This window comes from Loxodonta africana, chromosome 6, assembly GCF_030014295.1.
Source record: "Loxodonta africana isolate mLoxAfr1 chromosome 6, mLoxAfr1.hap2, whole genome shotgun sequence".
In the NCBI taxonomy this organism is placed as follows: domain Eukaryota; kingdom Metazoa; phylum Chordata; class Mammalia; order Proboscidea; family Elephantidae; genus Loxodonta; species Loxodonta africana.
In genome coordinates this window covers 11,840,630-11,860,972 of record NC_087347.1, presented here as the reverse complement: position 1 = coordinate 11,860,972, position 20,343 = coordinate 11,840,630, and the positions used below count along the sequence as shown (strand labels likewise).

At 44.1% G+C, this 20,343-nt stretch overlaps 1 protein-coding gene across 4 annotated transcripts in view; it reads left to right on the top strand.

Moving 5' to 3' along the window:
• Positions 1-670: 670 nt before the first annotated feature.
• CAB39 (calcium binding protein 39) overlaps positions 671-20,343 on the top strand; it is an 84,652-nt gene continuing 64,979 nt past the window's right edge. For 2 of the 4 annotated variants that reach the window (XM_064286569.1, XM_064286567.1), the window contains exon 1: positions 671-763. The gene's annotated coding sequence lies outside the window, so the exon portion shown is untranslated. Of the gene's footprint in view, positions 764-1,089; positions 1,306-1,326; positions 1,609-20,343 lie in introns of those variants that run through there. The other 2 variants (XM_003417918.4, XM_023557769.2) reach the window with 2 other exon arrangements.

The following is a 20,343-nucleotide window of genomic DNA, read 5'->3' as shown; positions in this document are numbered from 1 at the left end:
GCCAGAGGATGCTAAAATGACCTATGCATTCCTTCCAAGCATGAAAGAATGTCTCTACATAAAGTCGGCTCCTGGCCTTTAGCAGAAATGAAGCTTGGTTAAGAGCTGAGGAAGTGGTAGTTGAAACTGGGGTGAGATTCCTCCAGAAAGAGTGCTTAGAGAAACAAAAAGGGGCTGAGCACTGGGCAACAACAACATTTAAGGAGCAGATGAAAAAAGAGGACTCCTCGCCCTGGGCTCCTGCTTTTCTCTGCGTTCCCTCCTCCCTCTTCGGCCTGGCGCCCACTCCCCGCGGCGCGCCTTCCGCGCTGAGTCCGCCCGTCCGCCCGGGGGCGCCCGCGGGAGACGGGGGCACTGCGGCGCCGCCCGACGTCGCGCCCTTGGCGGCTGCGCAGTGAGCACGTCAAAGCCGGGCTCGGGCCGGAGCGGGGAGCGGCGCGGCCTGGGAGCGACCGACCGCACAGGAGCCGGGCGAAGGCGGAGGCGGAGGAGAAGGCGGCGCCGGCCCCGCAGCAGCAGCCGCGGCCCGAGGAGCGAGCAAGCGCAGCAGCGCGGCGCGGGAGCCCGGGACCGCCGTCCGCCCGCGCCGCCGCTGCCGGAGCCCGCCGCCGGGAGCCGGAGCAGGCGGAAGACAACGGAGGGGCCGAGCGCCCGAGCCGCGCCGCGGGGACCGAGCGCGCAGCCCGAGGCGGCGGCGGCGGCCGAGGACGGGGACGGCGACGACGCGGAGGCGGAGAGGGAGCCGCCCGGTCCGCCCAGCCCCGTGAGTGACCCCCCGCCCGGCCGTGCTCGCGGCGCGGGCGCCCCAGGCTTCCGCCGGCCCGGCCCCGGGCTGCCTCCATTTTCTCGGGTCTCCGCAGCCCAGAAGGCGGGAGCGGCCGCGCCGGCCTCGCCTCCCTCGCCCGCGGGCCCCGCGGCCCGGCCGGCGCCCTCCCGCAGCCTCCTCCTCGCCTCCGCCGGCGCGCGGCGCCCCGGGGCCTGCAGGCCGGGGCTCTGGCAGCCCCGCGGCCCCGTCCGCCCGCCTCCGCGGCTCTCCCGCCGGCCTGGAGCTCGGGGGCGTCCCCGGCCGGAGTCGGGCGTGCGGGCCGGGCCAACTGTCACTCCCAGCGCGCCCGGGGCCCGGCCCGGGTCAACTTCCTGTTGCCGGGAGGCTGAGACCGCCTTTGTAGTCGTCCTTGCAGGGAAGCGCCTAACTGGTTTCTGGCTAGGAATTGTGCGGTCGGAGCGTTCCCGAGTTCGGTTGGACCAGCCGGGCGCCAACTGCGTGCAGGTGCCGGGATCGGCCCGCGCCGGAGGGATTCAAAGGTGAAGCGGGCCCCGCAGTCCCCTCCCGCTAGGAGCTGACGCTCTGGTGTGTAGGAGATAAGACGGGTACACAAAAAACCACGATACCAGGAAGGAGGTGATAACTCCTGTGAAGGAAGTACAGAGTGCTAGAAAGGCACCTAGGGAAGAGGGGACCGGTCGATCACTTCCACCCAGGAGAAATCTGGAGGGCTTCCTTGACGAGGCGGTGCCAGAGCAGGGTCTTGAGGCCCGAAGGGATTTAGGAGAGGAGAGTTGCAGAAGAGACCGTATGTGGAAGGGCAGCAAAGCTAGAGAACAAAGGTAAAAAAGACTATTCTAAAAATAGTGGATAATGCAGTTTGTTGCCTAGGGCCATGGGAGGTGGGGGGGGGGGACTAGAGAGGTATTTTGGGGCCCGATCCTTGTGTGCTGTAGAGGAGCTGTGTGAGTGGCGTTCTAAGGAAAACTTAGAGCTCATTTCTCAGTGACTCATGAGCCCGGAAATGTAGGCTAGGGGATGTAAAGGGAGCGAGAGAGGCCCAGGCAGGAGATGACATTCTGTGCCTTGAGTATAATGCAGTTTGAGATCGATTTTGACAGGTTCCCGGATATTCAAGGAACTCCTTGTCCAGGCTAAGCAAAGTACCTTTTGCAAAAAGCTTCAGGCCCTTAAAAGCGGAATGGAAAGATGTGTGTAAAATTAAGCTCATCTGCACATAGGGCGTTTCTGTTGGTGTGTTCACTAAAATGCATCAGAACTCCTTACACTGTGTGTTAGGCATGTACATTTGGAATTACTGTGCCGTATGTAATTTGCTTCTTTGAGATGGCAACTGTGTAAAATAATCTGGATTTATGACTTTTAAAAGTTGGATTGTTACTGATATTCTGGCATAGAAATTTGGACATAGAACTTTTTTGTAGCTAGGTAAGATTTATTAGTTTTTAGTTATGAAAATATGTGAGAGCCAGAGTGAAAGTTTTTACCTTCATTTTGTACAGTTTTTTTCAAATTACTCAGCAAATAATTTAGCAGCTGTATTTGAAGCCCAGATTATATGATCTATATTTTTTTGGAGCCATCTTACAACCTGTGTTAGCTTTGTAAGCACTTACTTGCTTACATGACAATGGGATGCCAGCTTACTTTTTTTAGTTGGAGAAAAAAAACTTTCTGATTATCAAAGTAATACATAATCTTTGTAAAAACCTTGAGAATGCAGGAAGTACTGGAAAATAAAGCAAGAATTACCTTAATAATTCTTAAGTAATTTTACCACCTCAATTTGGTTACTGCTAACATTTTTTGCATATTTGCAGTCTTTTTCTGTGTTTTTTCTTTACATAATCAAATATACTGTGCACACACACATGCACACACATCTTTATTTTAACTTCTTTTATTGCCCTTTTTTTTGGTTTGTTAAATATTTTCACATAAAAATATTTTTACCTAAGCAAAGGAAGCCTTAAGTGTATTATTATTATTTTTTTTTAATGACAAGGTAGCATTACTCACTGCAGATGAAAGGCAGTAGTTAATAACTGCTGCTGTGAGCAGAACTTTTTCTAAAGGCTGCTTGTTTGAAGTATATTTATCTCTTAACTTCTCCATGCGATTTGAATCCTATTGCTTGTCGAATAAAGAAAGCTCTTAGTACTGGGATACATGTTGCCATGGGGTGTGGTATAGCGCACACAGATCACTGGTATATGAGTGGGTGTACTTTAATAAGGAGCGCTGTAAAACAATGACTTTCGTGGCTGGTATAATATCTCCCATATACATACTGTGATGCAGCTCCCCCCTCCCCCCCCATAAAAGTCTTTATACTGGGGCTATCCATATAAGTTAACATCTTTCTGACCTTGACATCACAGAGATTTGGACTAGATGTGTTTAATATTTCTGTTGGTATTCCTTTTAAATAAAATACAGGAATTGTGATGAAATAATTGCTGCTATAACAAAAATGGACTCTTTCTTGTTTTCGGGGCAGGTCATTTTAGTTCCTTAGCATTTCAGACTGCAGGTTCTTGTACTAAATCAGCCCCACCCCACTTATTAATACGTCCTAAAATGTATTAATAAGGTCTCTGCTTTTGTTTCTAATGACACATAAAGTAAGCTTCTAAGTTAGACTGTAAATTTTCCTGCAGAAGTGGTTTAAGTATGAGGTTTGGTTTCATTTGAATCTTTCCGTTATTTGTGTATTGCAAATGTGGATACCACACAGCGTCCTTTTTTACTTTGAATATTTACTAAAAGTTTTTCTTGTGATCAACTTTTGTGGGATTATAGATTTCTGTAGCCACTGCCACACTTTTCCCAGAGCCTTTTTTCCAGTAAGTTGATCCCCCCGCACACACATGAAAATAAAATCCGATAGTAAGGCAGAATTTCATTTCAGGTGGTGTCTTCTGGTTACATTTCTGTTTTAGCTCCATTTTAAAAATTCATTTTCCTCTTTTCCATGGACATTTTTAATTAGGAATTTGATTTTATGGATGTCGTCAGATATTACAGAAATGGGAATGTGATAGGTGGATTAATTAGATAACGGCAAAATGTTGGTAAAATGTTGTTGTGTGGTAAAATTGCGGGAAAGGAGATCAAATCTCTGTGAACCCCCTAGGTTAGATTGCTTGTGACTTGTTTAATTTTTTAACTATTGAGGTATAAAGATCATGTATTTGTGTGAGTACAGTTCAAAGCAAAACCAAAACCCAGTGCCATCGAGTCGATTACGACTCATAGCGACCCTACAGAACAGAGTAGAACTGCCCCGTAGAGTTTCCAAGGAGCGCTTGGCAGATTTGAACTGCCAACCCTTTGGTTAGCAGCCGTAGCAGTTAACCACTACGCCACCAGGGTTTCCAGTTCAAAGCAAGTACCCTGAAAATTGCATAAAAACCATTAGTCTATCTTTTGGCTTTTATTGGAGAGAAGACTGGTAAATGGAGACTTCCTTAACTAAAGAAGGACTTGAGTTCAGTGAGAGTTCTTACTTGGTGTATCTCACCACTCTTAATGACCGTCCAAGCTGTTGCCCATTGCTGTCGAGCTGATTCTGACTCATGGCAACCCTACAGGACAGAGTAGAACTGCCCTGTAGGGTTTCCAAGGAATGGCTGGTGGATTAGAACTGCCAACCAAAACTCTTAAACACTGTGTCACCAGGGTTCAATGACCATCCAAGTAGAACCGAATCACTGCCTTTTGTCAGCCCAGGGTATGGGTGCAGAGCAAAGTGAGGCAAGTATTTCTACAACCAATGTTTCTGGAGTAGACAGAACTGGGAATAAACTCGGCATGTGTGCTCTGCTTGTTTCTTGGGCCCTCCAAGGATTATGAGAAGAGTTATTGCAGGACGGGGTGGTGGGTGATAGGCTGATGATGAGGAAATAAGGGTAACAGCTTGTTACCATCAGCATTTTGTTTTTGGTGCTGTGGGTGTGTGGAGGAAGGAAGAATGGCATTCAGAGAATGGCAAGATTTCAGTCAGGTGTGAAGTGGCCCCGAAGGAGGTGGTAAAGCCTGTCCTGGCCGTTTATGTTGGCAGTGTTGGGAACATACCTATTTGTATAATCCTCAGTAGATTGTATCTAACTTTAGATCTTGATACTCAGACTCAGAATATGGTGGCTTGAGCTGAGGTCTGTGTTTGCTTTTATGTATGTGTATATGCATTTTCATATGCCTGGTTACAAAGATGTTTATTCGTATGATGTTTATTCCTTGGGAACATTATCCAGACGTTAAATTGTTGAAACTAAGGAAGTGCGAGTAGCCCTGGTGGCGCAGTTGTTAAAGAGCTTGGCTGCTAACCAAAACGTTGGCAGTTCAAACCCACCAGCCGCTCTGCGGGAGAAAGATGTGGCGATCTGCTTCCGTAAAGATCACAGCCATGGAAACCCTGTGGGTGGTTCTGCTCTGTCCTGTAGAGTCAGAATGGGTCGGGATGGACTCTGTAGCAGTGAGTTTGGGTAAGGAAGTATGATAATGTTAAAACCTTACAACAGTTTGATTTGGATCAAATGTCTGAGGAACAAAATATACATTTTGTAGTTTGATCTTAATTATGTTGCTACTTTATAACCTTGTCTAATGAACCATAGCTTGCCCTTTTGCAGGGTACTGTTAGCATGTTAGTCACTGTTCTCTCCTACCAGGTAGGGCATGTTAGTCACTGTTCTCTCCTACCAGGTAGATTATATATCAGCTGTGTTTAGGCACAAGGAAGAAAAAGTATTCATACAGTTCTGTCTGTAGTTCAAGTCCACTCTTGTAGTTATGCTGAGAGGCAGTATTATCTGGTGTTTAAAAACATAGGCTCTAGGGCCAAACCATTTGTATTTGAACCCTTGCTCTTTAATCTCTAGGCTCTATAACCTTGGGCAAGTTCCTTAACTTCTCTGTACCTTAGATTGCTGATGTGAGAGATGGCAATAATAATAGACCCTACCTTAAAGGAGTCCCAGTGGTGCATCAGTTTAGCACTCAGCTGCTAACTGAAACCCTCTAGCCGCTCTTCAGGAAAAAGATGTGGCAGTCTGCTTCCATAAAGATTCCAAAAACCAAACCTATTGCCATCAAGTGATTCCAACTCATAGCGACCCTGTAGGACAGAGTAGAACTGCCCCATAGGGCTTCCAAGGATGTAGTCTGTACAGGAACAGACTGCCACATCTTTCTTTTGCAGAGCAGCTGGGGGTTCAAAGTGCCGACCTTTCTGTTAGCAGCTGAGTGCTTAATCACTGTGCCACCAGACCCTGTGGGGCAGTTCTGATCTGTCCTGTAGGGTCACTATAAGTAGGAATCAACTCAGCAGCACACAAGAGCAACCTTGGGGGGTTGCTGGAGGATTAACTGAATTACTGTAATTCGGGGGCTTAGAACAGGGCTCTGCACATACCAAGAGCCTCACATAGAATAAGTTTGTGATGGTACTGGCGATAGGTGGAAGAAACTTTAAAAACAATTTAGTCAGAATTGTTCTTTCTGCAGACGGGAACACTGCAGCCCACAGTAACTAGAACTTTTAGTAAACACACTGCCAAATAGTGTTTGGTTAACTTTGAGCAGCAACAGGTGGAACTTTCTGGGAGGTGAAGTCACTTGCCTAAGGTTTCTCAGCTTATTAGTGGCATGACTGCATCTGGAGCCTCACTGTCTTCATTTTTAAACCAGTTTGTTTGAAATAAATTAAGTTTTATACTTCATGCAGTAATGCCTACTTTGAGCCTTTTCACTGGCGTTTACAAAGATTGCATTCACAATATATTTTAAATGTTCTTTTGGTACATAATCCCCCCACCCTTTTTTTTTTTTTTTTTTTTATAAGGGCATGGTGTTTAACACAATAATGTTCATAATATTGGTGACATAGCTGGCAGGGTTTTTTTGCGGTTGGAGGGGCTGCTGTAATGGGTTTGGTTTGTATGAAGCTAAAGGTCGAAATAGACAAAGAGCCAAGGGAAATGGACAAAAATTCCTAGATGGGGAAGGAGATACCATTCAGTGTTGGGCAAACTTCTGAGATAAGTGGTATTGTCCCTTTCGTTACAAATGGGAAACCAAATCTGAAGGACTTGTCCATGGTCATATAAACATCACACAGTTGAGCTGGGATTTGAACCCAGGTCTGCCTCACTTCAAAACGTGTGCTGCCTGGGAAGGAGTATGACTGATTTATATGAAATAGTTTTCATTTCTTACATAAGATTGTGATTCTTAGCTGACCACTTATGATTCAGTATTTTATAATGAAGGTTTATAAATACGGCCTAATGAGGATTTTAATAGGTTTCCAACCAGTAACCACAAGTTAGAATCCAAAATTAGATGGTTTATCCAAAATATTTTAGTTGTATAGAGTCATGATTTGATTAGTGGGTTTATAGTTTTAGTTTAGCCCAGTAACAGGTAGGTGGTATTTACTTTTCCTTTCAGTCTTCTGTAGAGAAGATTGGAGGCCTGTGTTACAGTGGAAAATGCAGAAGCCTGGGAATGGGAAGAACTGGGTTGGGTCCTGACTCGATGACTAATCATATTGTCACTCTGGGCAAGTCACTCCACCTCTCTGGGCTCAGCCACCCCATTATTATACTGAGGGGACCAGCTCCCCCGCCCCACCCCCGTCTCTTCTCTTTATTTTTCAGCAATCCTGTGTGTAGGCTTCAGACTTGCTTTGTTCCCTGTCCTAGGTGCTTCTCCTGCTATTTCATTTTGATCTTGGTCTTGAAGTCAATTTTTTTTATAAGAACTTTACAGCGTGTGACCGTTCTTTAACATGTTTTTCTCCCAGTTGGTCAGATGCTTGGTGTTATAATTCACAGTACTGTGCGTACTTATTTGCTTAGGGAAATGTGAATATCATCAAAATGTGTATTTTCACTTTTTTGACTTTTGTACTTATGATAAATGCTTAAGAACTAGATGTTATGCTTGTAAAGTCAGATTTAGTAAGTCAGGTTAATGATTAACGAATCCTCAAGCCTCACGTCTGTTTCATTGTCAGGTGTGTTGTAAAGCTCTATGAGCTGTTTGTTTTGGGGAAAGGAAAAACATTAACCAAAGGCGATGAGGGTGGAAAAGAAAGGACCACAAATGTAGAATCAAATTTGAGGATGTGAAGAACATGGTGAAGTAGCAATCTTCTGTTATTCTTTGGCTATTGTTGTTGTTGTTAGGTGCCATCAGGTCGGTTCTGACTCATAGTGACCCCATGTACAAGAGGGAGAAACATTACCCGGTCCTGTGCCATCCTCACAATCATTGCTGGTGGAGCCCATTGCTGCAGCCACTGTGTCAGTCCATCTCGTGGAGGGTCTTCCTCTTTTTTGCTGACCCTCCGCTTTACCACACGTGATTTCCTTCTCCAGGGACTGGTCCCTCCTGATAACATGTCCAAAGTACATGAGACAAAGTCTCGCCATCTTGCCTCTAAGGAGCATTCTGGCTGTAGTTCTTCCAAGACGGACTTGTTCATTCTTCTGGCAGTCCATGATATAGTCAGTATTCTTTGCCAATACTGTAATTCAGAAGCATCAGTTCTTCAGTCTTCCTTATTCATTGTCCAGGTATCACCTGCATATGAGGTAACTGAAAATACCATGGTTTGGGTCAGGTGCACCGTAGTTGGCAAAGTGACATTCTTGCTTTTCAGCACTTTAAAATTCTTTGGCTCTGGTTGCTACCAGTCCTCTACCTACATAAAGATGGTGTGTTGGCTTACATCACAGGGTCATTTCTAGCCAAGGCTTCTATCACACCTAAGGGAAAAGGATGACAGTCACCACCCATGAATGTTCATAACTCCTCAAACATCTATTAATTTATTCCTCAGGCCGTTTTTATTGCCTGTTGTGTGGGGTCCTGTTCTAGATGCAGGCCTCCAGGAGTGCTCAGTCTGGGGCAACAGCTCTTCCCCCTGGATGGCCTCTTATCAGCCAGTTCATCATCTTCTGGATTCTCCATCAGGAAGGCAGAAACTCAGGCCATTAACATGATACCAAGTGGATCTTCTTTTGGCTCCTGTCTCTTTTTTTACAATAATGGCTTAACCTTTCTTCAGCCTTGGTTCAGGCATGAATTACAAGGTTTTCCTACATATATAAGTTGTTTATCTAGATTGTAATTTATTTGAATTGTGGGGTTTTTTTTTTTAAACCTTTTTTTTTCATTTCTCTCTTCTTTCTGTTGCCCTTACCTCTTGTTTTCGGAGTATAATGCAGTGTTTCTCTAAATATTTATTAAATGATACAACTGTGTGATAATCTGGTAAAATGCCTGCTCAGCAGAGATGAAATTCTTAACCAAAATACACTTTTTTGTGTTTCCTATTCATTACTGCTCTGTTTGTGCTTATTTGAAAGACAGTAATATTCTAATACCAAAACCAAAAGCCAGACCCTTTGCTGTCGATTCCAGCTCATTGCGACCCTCTTGGACAGAGTAGAACTGCCCTGTAGGGTTTCCAGGGAGTGGCTGGTGAATTTGAACTGTCGGCCTGTTGGTCAGCAGCTGAGCTCATAACCACTGTGCTACCAGGGCTCTAATACTCTAACAGCTGAAGTGTATTAGGGTTCCTCCCTCTTTTCCCGGGTAAGTTCCACATAAAGCAGTGTGTCCCAGACTGTGTTTTACAGAACACTAGTCTTACGAGAGGTCAGTAGCTGGGAAAGGTTCCATAGTCACACAAGTTTAGGAAATACTGGGCTAAACATAATTAATCAGATTTTTATTTTTGATGATGATTGTATTACTGTTTTTCTGCAGGGCTTGTCAGAGCTTTTAATAGGGTACGTTGTGAGTGTCCAGGAAGGAAATACAGTATGTAATATTTTTCAGTTTGCCAGGTGTATTTGATTACAAGTATACCCTCCTCTCCCCAAGAAACACTGACAAACATCTTGAAGGATGGAAAACCCCCATATTCGTATATCACTACAGAGTTTTTAGTGCAGAATTCAAAGCATTTACTCTCTGATTGGGGTGATTACTTTTATCAGGTGTGGAATTCAACTAAAATTGGAATAATTTATTTCCGTTTTGTTAAAGAAAAGAATGACACTTTACTCAGTGGCCTTTTCAGCATTTTTTTTTTTTTTTTTTAAACTTCAGCCCACAGTGAGAAATTACATTTGTGACCAGTGACCCAGCACACACAGAGACACACACACAAACTCCCAAACTGAAAAAGTAGTTTAATGAAAAAATACGTAGCCTTATTATATATGATGCATTCTAACACTTTGTATGCCTATCTTTTTTTTTAAATGCTTGTTAGAACTACAAAAGTAATTCACTGTGCAGTTTGAGAAACACTGTGAAGTTACAGGAATTTCTGAACTCATAAAATGTTAGAGTGGGAAGATTCCGTAGAGACTGCTTTATAAGTGAGAAGACTAACCACAGCGTGGAGCTGAGAGGAAGGGCTCTGGTCTCAGAATTCTCTGGTTACGATCCTGGTTTCTACCCTTGGGCAGGGTGTTTAATGCCCACCCTGCCGCAGCTTTCTCACCTGTAAAATAGCAACGCTAGAACCTGCACAGAACGTGGTCGTGAGAATTCAGTGAGAAATATTTTTACACTGTGAGTCTGGTATATGCTAAGTGCCTGATACATTTTAGCTTTTCTGATCACTGAAACTCCAAAATTCTTTCTGCGGCACCATCCTCACTTTCAAAAATACGTTAAGACTTCGAAAGTGTTGAAGCGCTTGCAGGTGAACCTGGATGCATCTCCTCTGTAGCTGGGTGTATCATTTGTTATGGTATCAACCCTCTGAAATAGTTAAGTTTTAAAAAATTTGCCAAAAGGGACCACTTAAAGTCCTTTTGCTTCATAGTTGCTGAGCTTTATGCTATATTGCTATATATATTTTTTAAACTATTCTCTTTTAACAATATCTTCAATTCAAAATAATCTTTCTTTATAGTATGTAATTAGATGCAAATACGTGCATACCTACATCAGTAATTAATTTAGCATTGTACCTGTGAGAGTTTGACCTCAGCGAGACGGCCTTGTTTCTCCAAGGCTCACGAGTTTTCCACCTTTGACAGGTGCGGTCTTACCATTTTTCTGTTGCTCTCTAGCAGTGGAACATACTTGAGTTTTCTTTCTCTGACAGGTTCCCACCTCACACAGCTTTTGTAAGTTTTACTGTAGTTTGAATTCACTAAAAGAACAAGGTGTCATTTCCTGTTTTATTCACGTTTCTGCAGGTTTTTCAAAAATTCCCCCATCAATATTTCATACTGCAATTAGGGGTTTTAATTTTGTGTCTTGATCTAAGAAGAAGGACATTTAGAGGAGATTGACCATGGTGGGGGCCAAATCCAGCTAGTAGGCTATCCCCTGTTGTCCTGAACATAGCTGGATACTTCATACGTTTATGTTACCTACTGAGGCATTTGAGTTTTCTAGCCCTAAATGAAACATTTCTCTATTTGCTTCTTTTATTGCCCACTTGTCCTCATCGTGGCCGGAAGTTGCTGAAATGCGCCATCCCAACAGTGTCACTGGGGCGTACCAATGCAGTGTGAAAGTAGCATCAATATCCCCTGCTTGTGTAAGCAGGAGGGATGGGGTAGAAAAAGAGTAAATAATTGCTAACAGGGCACACATAGGTTAGCTGCTAGTAGATTATCCTAAGACTTCTGCTTATATTTACCTTATTTAATCCTATTAACAATCCCATTTTCATCCTCGCGTTTTCAGGATTAAACGTAGGAGATGCTAAGTAACTCGTGTGAAGTCACACACCCAGAAAGGAGCCCTGGTTGTGACACCCTGATTGCAGAGCCTGGACTCATAACCCGTCATCCTCTGCCGTCTCCTCCACGTGCTACTGTGATATAGGGATCCTGGAGCGTAGGAAACTTCGGCTACAGAAACAGATGCTTTCTCCTGGTCAGGGTGTATGATTCCCAGGGCTCTGACGGCTTTCATGTTGCTGAGTTGCTGTCAGTGATCTTTGAGGACCTGGTGCAGAAAGAGTAGGGAAGTGAATGTACTGGTTTTCCAAAAAAAAGAAAAGATGGAGCTTCTGAGTCTTAGGGACTGAACTTGATGTTATTTGCTATGCAAAAGGGAGTGAGTCCCTAGCTGCTAAGTGTTGATTTTTGGAAGCTGTAATTGTTGCAGTTGCCAGTCGAGTCGGTTCCCACTTAGGGCCACTCCATGTGTGCAGAGTAGAACTGCGCTGTAGGGTTTTTAAGCCTGTGGCCTTTCAGACGCGGATCGCCAGCCCTGTCTTCCAAGGTACCTCTGCGCGGGTTCAAACCACCAGCCTTTGGCTTGTAGTTGAGCACTTAACTGTTCGGCCATCCAGGCAACCTTTCCAGAAGCTACTACCTGTTTACTAACTATTCTCTTTCCTAATAGATTCTGGTAACTGTCTTGGATAAGGATGTAGGCAGGAAATGGATATCCACAGGGATTTATGATTTTGTTTGTATTTCAGATTATCTTAAAAACGTTAAGTCGTCCAATGTAAATTGGAGTATTTCTGGTGCGCGAAAGTTATTCTGATGTTTTCACAGATCATTCGACTTGTGCTCATTTTATTAGCGTATTTCACTGTTAGTTGCCGTTGAGTGGATTCCAACTCGTAGCGACTCCATGTTTACAGAGTGGAACTGCTCCATTGGATTTTCTTGGCTATAGTCATAATGGAAGCAGATTGCCAGGGCTTTTCTTCCACGGTACCACTGGGTGGGTTCCAACTGCCAACCTTTAGGTCAGCAATCGAGTGCAGACCTAGGGACCTTTTAGAATATAGCTATCTGATACGTTTTCCCAAGCTGAGTATGGCACATTAGCCACCAATACGGTGCCCCACATCCCTGTGCCTTGCCTTTCCGAGAAGCCAGGGAGGAGCTAGGAGCTGTTAACGTCTTACTGTGTGTGCACACAGCAAAGTAAATACTTCCTAGTTTTGTATTAAAATCATTCGTCCCTGTTCTCGAAGAGAAAGCCGTTGGTTTTCTTAAGAGCTGATTTTGGTCTTACCCTCGAAGACTATATGAAGAGTGATTAGAAGCTGAGTTGATGGAATGAGGGCTGGATGACTGGGAGATTGGGCTCCTTCTTCACAGAAGCTAAAAACTGGTTGTGATGGGGGGGTTGGGTTTTCCTGTCCCCCTCCTCGCACTTTTTAAATTAAACGTAGTGAAAAGAAAGACCGGAGGGATGAGCATGCTTAGCATAGGATACCCGGTAGATCTTTGGAAAGGGCAAGACTGTCTTTTACACATTTTTTTTTTTTTTTTTTAGGGGAGGATAGCGGAGGGAAGAGGAACAAGACGTATGAGTGTATCTAGAAGAAAGTGACCAGAGAGATGTTGTTGTTAGGTGATGTTCAGTTGATTCTGACTCATAGCGACCCTGAATACAATAGAACAAAACACTGCCAGGTCCTGCTCCATCTTCACAACCATTGCTGTGCTTCTATCTCTTTTTAATATCTCTTTTTAACAGTTCTTCCCGTTGTGAGGAGATGTGAGACAAGGCAATTTCATAGACTCTTGTTGTTAGTTGCTCCGACTCATGGTGGTCTTATATATAACAACTACGTGTTGCCCCTGGTCCTGCGCCATCGTCATGATTGTTGGTTTTGTTTGAGGTAGGGTTTTTTTTTTTTTTTTTTTTTTGGAAAGTAGTATGGTACAATATGCATCTCAATTCTTAAGATGTTCATTCTGTTTAAGCCAGGGGAAAATTGAAAATATATATTTATTTTTTCTTCCTTATTATAAGTGATGTCTGGAGCCCTGGTGGCACAGTGGTTAAACCTCAAATGGTCGGCAGTCCAAATCCACCAGCTGCTCCTTGGACACCTTATGGGGTAGTTCTACTCTGTCCTGTAGGGTTGCTATGAGTTGCAATCTACTTGACGGCAGCGGGTTATATGTGATCTCTAGTGTCTTAAAAAAATCTAGCTCTTTCATTGATTGTGGTGATGGTTGCACAACTCTGTCAATACACAAAAAGGCATTGAATTGTACAATTTAATTCAGTGTGATAATGTGAATTATAGCTCAGCAAAGCTATTATTAAAAAATATCTAGCTATTTTAGCTGTTGGGTAGAAGAATAAAATAGTTTGCTTTCTGAACCTTTGGATTATTAAAGATGTCCAAACAAGTTAGCGTCTCTCAATTTATGCCGCCAGGATATTCTTGATACACCCCATCTAATCCAGTGTCTGAAAACCTAAAGAAGGCGGGGCTGGTGCTGAGAATCTCTTAGTGGTCAAAGGAGAGATTGCTGGTAGCCCAGCAAAGTCTCAACAGGAGAGTTCAGAAGTTTCTTAGTTCCAGGTTTGTCAAAGTCAACCTTAAGACCACATGTTTAGGTTTTAGGAGACGACTTCCACTTCATCTTTAGTTAAAGATCATGTGTGCTGTTGATTTTCATTTACTCTCCCACCTTGTGAAGAGTACATGAACATGGTCCCTGCTCTGTAGAGAATGCAGAAAATGCATTTTATATAATTTCCAAATGCAAGGCTGCCAGGGTAAAGTAGCACAAAGCTTCAGTGGCAGGGCGGGAGGGACTTTCCACTGAGATATTGGGCTCTTGGGAGAATTATATCAGCAGAGCTCTGATCCCTTAGGCGATGGGAACAGGCTGGAGGAATCATGGTAATATTGAACTGTGTGTTGTAGGGGAGCTGACAGCTAGTTGACCACCTGGCCTGGAGCAAGGAGTGGTTAGTGGGAAGTTGAAGAATTGCAGCCATTTCATGACATGGGCTGCAAAACACATTTTCCTCCATAAACCTAGTGAATTGTAGGGTGTTACTAATTTGAAATACCAGCTATTGCCAAGACAGACTTATTCTCATCACCACTAACAAACATTTGTGTGCAGGTGACCCTGACAGGCCCTGCTTTAAATGGAAGGTGCTTTGCCCTTGCAAGGTCAAGGAGAAATAAAGTCATTTACATGAGAAAGAAGGTTGGCTGTTTGCCCTTTGGTCATAGAAGAGACAAGGTAGTTGTCATTTAGTGGGGTGACCATATGTCCTGGTTAGCCAGGGAGAGTCCTGGTTTATGTCTGCTGCCCCCACAAAATTACTCATTGTGTCCCCTTTCACTCCCCAAATTGTCCTGGTTTGGATGATAAATTGTCGTCTTACCATTTAACAATCACAAAAGTAGCTATTTTCTTGATTGCATTCTCTTTTGCCTCTCATTTTCTTGATGCCGAAGGTGCAACACTGTCCGTTGTATCCTCAGGGTGTCTCCTTCTCATGTGGTCTGATTTTGAGTAGCTAACTGGGACCATAACAGCTTCCCAGTCCTTCTTTGGAACCAAAAGGGTTTTCAGTAGATGTCTTGACTTTGCCTGTTGATGAGAGCTGCGATGTTAATAGCACTTCTCATTCTACAGTGTTCTGTTCACCTCAAGTCAGAAACTTGAAAGAAGAGAGTCTCTTTCACTCCCAAATTACCTCCTCTTCCTACCTTTCTCCAACTCTTACATCCATAGTTTCTCAGGAACTCTGGAAGAAAGAGAATGCCATGTAACTCTTAGAAAGGACTGTTGAAAGAGATGGACTAATATTCATGTACTTAAGTATTTAATTCTTGATACTTCTTTGCCATAGCTCTTCCATGTTTTAGAACAAAAGCGTTAGTTGTTGTTGCCGTTAGGTGCCGTCCAGTTGGTTCTGACTCATTGTGACCCTATGCACAACAGAATGAAATACTGCCCAGTCTTGAGCCATCCTCACAATTGTTGTTATGCTTGAGCTCATGGCTTTTGAGTGCCTTCCAACCTGGGGGGCTTATCTTCCAGCACTATATCAGACAATGTTCCGCTGCTGTTCATAAGGTTTTCATTGGCTAATGCTTTTCAGAAGTAGACTGCCGGTTCCTCCTTCCTGGTCTGTCCTAGTCTGGAAGCTCAGCTGAAACCTGTCCTCCAGGGATGACCCTGCTGGTATCTGAATACTGGTGGCATAGCTTCCAGCATCACAGCAACACGCAAGCCCCCACAGTACAACATACTGACAGACACGTGGGGAAGAGCAAAAGTATCCAAGAGAAAATTTGCCTTTTACTTGGGAGGAAAGTGCCTTTGATCTCAGCAAAGGTTTTCCCAGCTCTATCTTGAGAGTTGAGATTAGGATACCAGGAAAAACAATTGCATTTGATTTACATTTGCTTATATAATCTTGAAGAACTTTATTTTCATATTTTAACTTTTCACATTTCTTGCTCTACCACCTAAAAACACATTTCAGGTCTCCAAACCAAAAGGCAGGTACGCAGAGGACATGGAAGAGCCTTTGCGAGGCCGGTTTTGACGGGGCGCTCTGGAAGCTAAGAGGAAAAATGGCTGAACCCTGCCCTTATGGGGCAGGGGACTGGAGCAGTGACACCTAGGAGGTAGCCCCTGTGTTAAGTGGGCTCTGTTCACAGCTAGGGTTTAATGCAAGTTTATCTTCAGGAAGAGTCACTCAAGCTGTGGGAAAAGGCAGAGATGCAGCTGGGTGTCACGAACAGCTGTGGGACTGTCCATTTTCCACAGTGTTTCCCGCTGACCCTCCCCATCCTCTGTACAGACCAGCTTTCTCTACCTGATGGAAAACGTGACCGCCTGCATTTCATAAATGTGCTGTCTTGGAGCTTCAGCCCCTAGAGAGAGACTGACCTCTCGATTACAAGTCTAGCCTGCCCCTCCAGGTTACATTGCTGGGGCCATCCAGAGGTAGATTCATTGCTACCCCCCACTAGAGCTGTGGGAATGATGTGTAGGGATGGGGCCTGGGGGTAATGTGCAGCAACCCTGTGACCTTCCCACTGTGAGGATTGTTGGGGTTCTCTCACCCTTTTATTCCCACTTGTGTAGGTCACTGAGATATAGGTCCTAAGGGAGTTCTTGGTTATTTGCCTCAAAGCCGTGTTTATCTTTTTCTTATTTTGTCCTTTCTCTCTCTCATTTTAACCTTAAATGCAGGTCCTGTTTTAGTCCTATGGCCGCAAGTTCAAGGCCCAGGAGAGTTGGTTGGTAAAGGACTAGGCCACAAGATTCCAAAGAAACCCCATCCTTGGCTCTTTTCTTCACTAACTCTCCCAGGTCATAGCTTCTACAGAAAGAGGGACTGGAATGTTTACTTCCCAGGGTGGAATGTTATCCTGCTTTGCTAGTCTTTAGGCCTGTGCCGCCAGTAATTGTTGATTGCCCAGCATTTTGGTTTATCTCATAATATTCAGTTTACTTTGCCTTTACATGTGCTCTTTCCCTATCACCCTGTTGCCTGCCTCCACTGCTCTCCTCCCCACCCCCGTTATGTTCTTATTGCTCTCCTTAATTCTTCCTTAAAGAAATTGGGATCAAACAGCTGGTTAAAAAATACTTTTTCTATCCTGGTAGCTATGTAGACCTTAACGTCTGTAATGCCTCATACTCAGTAGTTGTAAAAACGGTGTGGGGGCAGTATCTCACTCACGTCCTCTAAGGTCACGTTATCAGCATCAACAGCCCAAGGCTGATTATGAGGCACTTCCGCCATCCAGCCTTTTCCCCAGTGTGGATGCTGTCTGTCCCTCACATAGCTCTCTGCTTCTCTGCTGGGTTTGATGATTCTTTGCAGTGGCCACACAGAACTCACAGACCACACTCACGGTTATGGGGGTTTATTAGGAAGGAACCGTTACAATTCAAGATACAGTTCTTCCACCGGGATAGCCACTTCTCAGTTGTGCTCCCAGGCAGGTCTCTATCTGGCCCTCGGCCCCTCTCCCCAGCCTCTGCCCTGCTTGAGCGAGTGTTACAGAGCTCTCTAGCTCCACCAGTAAGTGCCTGGGGGCACCCCACTCTGCCAGAAGGGTTGGCCTGAAGGTGCTCAGCTCTCTTTCCAGGGGCAAGAATCCGACCCTGCTGTCTCCTGCTGGTCTGGTTCTGCTACCTCTGCTTCGCTGCCACTGCATCTTGCTGTCTTCATGTTACAGCTCCCTCTATCTCAGTGCAGGGGTCCTGGGTCCAAAGGATGTACTCCACTACCATCTTTTCCTGGTGGTAGACAGGTCCCCCTCTGCTCTGGGACAGGCTCTCTTTTAAGCCTAATGGGGTAGCAAAACTGACCAGTCCCCTCATTAGGGTGCTGTGTACTTTATTTACATGGCGGGCAACAAGCATCTCATTTGCATAGCCCCACCCAGTCATTTGGTGGGAGCTACAAAGACTGTGGCTAGAAAGGCATGTTAAGTAATTCACTGCACTACAATAGGAGCTTAAAAATGTGTACAATAAACTTGGAAGTACTTTTTATTTATTCTTATCAGAAAGGAGAAGAATAACAGGAACTAAACAGACCTTGTGCCCTGAGTAGGGGCTCTGTGAGAGACTGAAGAGCTGTGAGGACAACCTTTCTGCATTACAAATTTCCACATTACAAAGGAGGGCTGGGCCACCTTTGGTCACAGATACAAGTTATTTGAAGAAATGTATCTTATTTTGCTGTACAACATATAATATTGATTTCCTTGAAACACTTCCCCTGTTTACCTCAATTTAGTATTATCTCCCCAGATAGGGTGACCACTTAGAAGTGTTACCTATTTCCACCTCAGCCAGAAGAGTGACACACTAGATCTTGCAATAGTTAAAGAATTTATGTGCAGTGGTTAAAGCGCTCAGCTACTAACTGAAAGGTCGTTGGTTTAAACCCACCAGTGACTCCCGGATCAGCTGCTGTAAGTATTACAGCCCAGGAACCCCATGGGGGCAGTTCTCTGTTACATAGGGTTGCTGTGAGTCGGAATCGACTTGACAGATGGCACTGGCAGGGTTAATAGCCACACCCTAAAGCTAAAATTAGCTAGTTATTTTTCATGTTCTTTGCCTTCCATTTTAGGGAAATGGAGAAAATCAGAAGCATGTTTCCTTCTCTTTTTTTCCCCCTCCTGCCCCATCCCCCTCCTTACTCCAAAGAATTAGATAAGGAGCAAAGGAAAAATAAGGAAAGACAAATGCAGTGATGTCTGGGATCGGGTTAGTACACAAACAAATGCTTGCCTTAAAGTCTTTTACAGTAGCTAGTTGGGGGCCACAAATTTGGCATTGAGGTTCGAGTAACCAGAAGAAGGAAACAGGGTCATTTCTAAGACTGTAAAAACTAGCCAGCCGTTTAGAAGAAGCGTAATATTTCCAGGAACTGAGACCCTGTGGATCCTTTATTAGCATGGGCTCCGGACTCTCAGTACACTGCCCTCAAATCTCTGCAGTGGTTGTAACAGTGAAGTATCTGAGTTCATGTCTTAAGGTATCTTAGTACAAAGCGTGAAGGATAGTATTAGGCAGAGTCAGTTTAATGAAATCGTTAGTTTTCTGATGCTCTGCAGCTATGGAAGCAGCCCTCTAATTATTCATACTGCTGAACTTGCTATTAAATTGGGTACCAGCGAATTCAAGGTTAGTGTCTCTGGTAACCACTTGCTTTAACAATTAGCTGAGCTGGCAGACAGTGCTGATAATCCACCTGTGAACATTGAAGAGCTTAACCAGGACTTGATTTTGAATTTATGTATATAAGTTGACTTGGACGCAGGGCCAGTGTTTTCCTCAGAAACTAGTTCTGTCCAACATGCATATAAGTTTAATGGACCATGTGTTACGTCCATAGAGTTGTGGTTTTTAAAAATTTGTTAAATTTCTGAGATAGAATCCCAGTGTATAAAACTTAACAGGAGTGAGATGTTTGGGTTGGGAGGAGGTGGACCCTCACCTGTTCAGACCTTAGGGAAGGTTTAAAAGCCACTGTCAGGCCAGTCGTTTTAGTCTGAAAATTTTCAAAGCCAGGATCACCAACCCACACTGTTAAGGAGCAAACTCACCCTGTCTACCGCCCCCCAAAGAACACCTAATTTTAAGCAACATAACTTCTATTTGAACCACTGTGATTCTAGCAGGTTGCCAATATGGCTAGCAGTAACCCCAATCAATATTTGGGAGACTGAGTTAAAAACTTAGAAGGTACATAGAAACCAAGACGGTAGATTTTCGAGGCCTGCCCAGGAATGATAATCTATTTGTATGCGTGTTTCAGGTTACAGAGTACTACTCTCACAAGTGTTTTAATTAGTCATCAGTCACTTGACCTATAGCATTCTTGTGCTGAAATAGTAAAGAAAAAAATTCTACATTCAAATTTTTTTAGAGAGTGAAACAAGTTTTTAATGGTAAATAAATATATCCATTGTAGCTCTTCTTGAATATTTTGGGGCCTCTTTTTTTTTTTTTTCACCTAAAATGTAACTTCTTACACTTGTGGATATCAAATGCTTTTGTTGTCCATTTTGGATGCAGCTTTCAAGTCAAAAAGCGATTTTTCCCAGGTGAGTGTATTGCGATGTCAGCACTAACCTGGAAAGCACCACTCCGTGAAGTGTGGAATGTTCTTGGAGCAGTAAAAGAAGGCATGTGGTTGTTCTGTAAACAGCGCTTGGGTTTACAGGGACTCTTTCACCTTTTGACTTCCTTTTTATTTGATACTTTATTACACAACAGAGCTTGGTGAAATTACAAAATAATTTT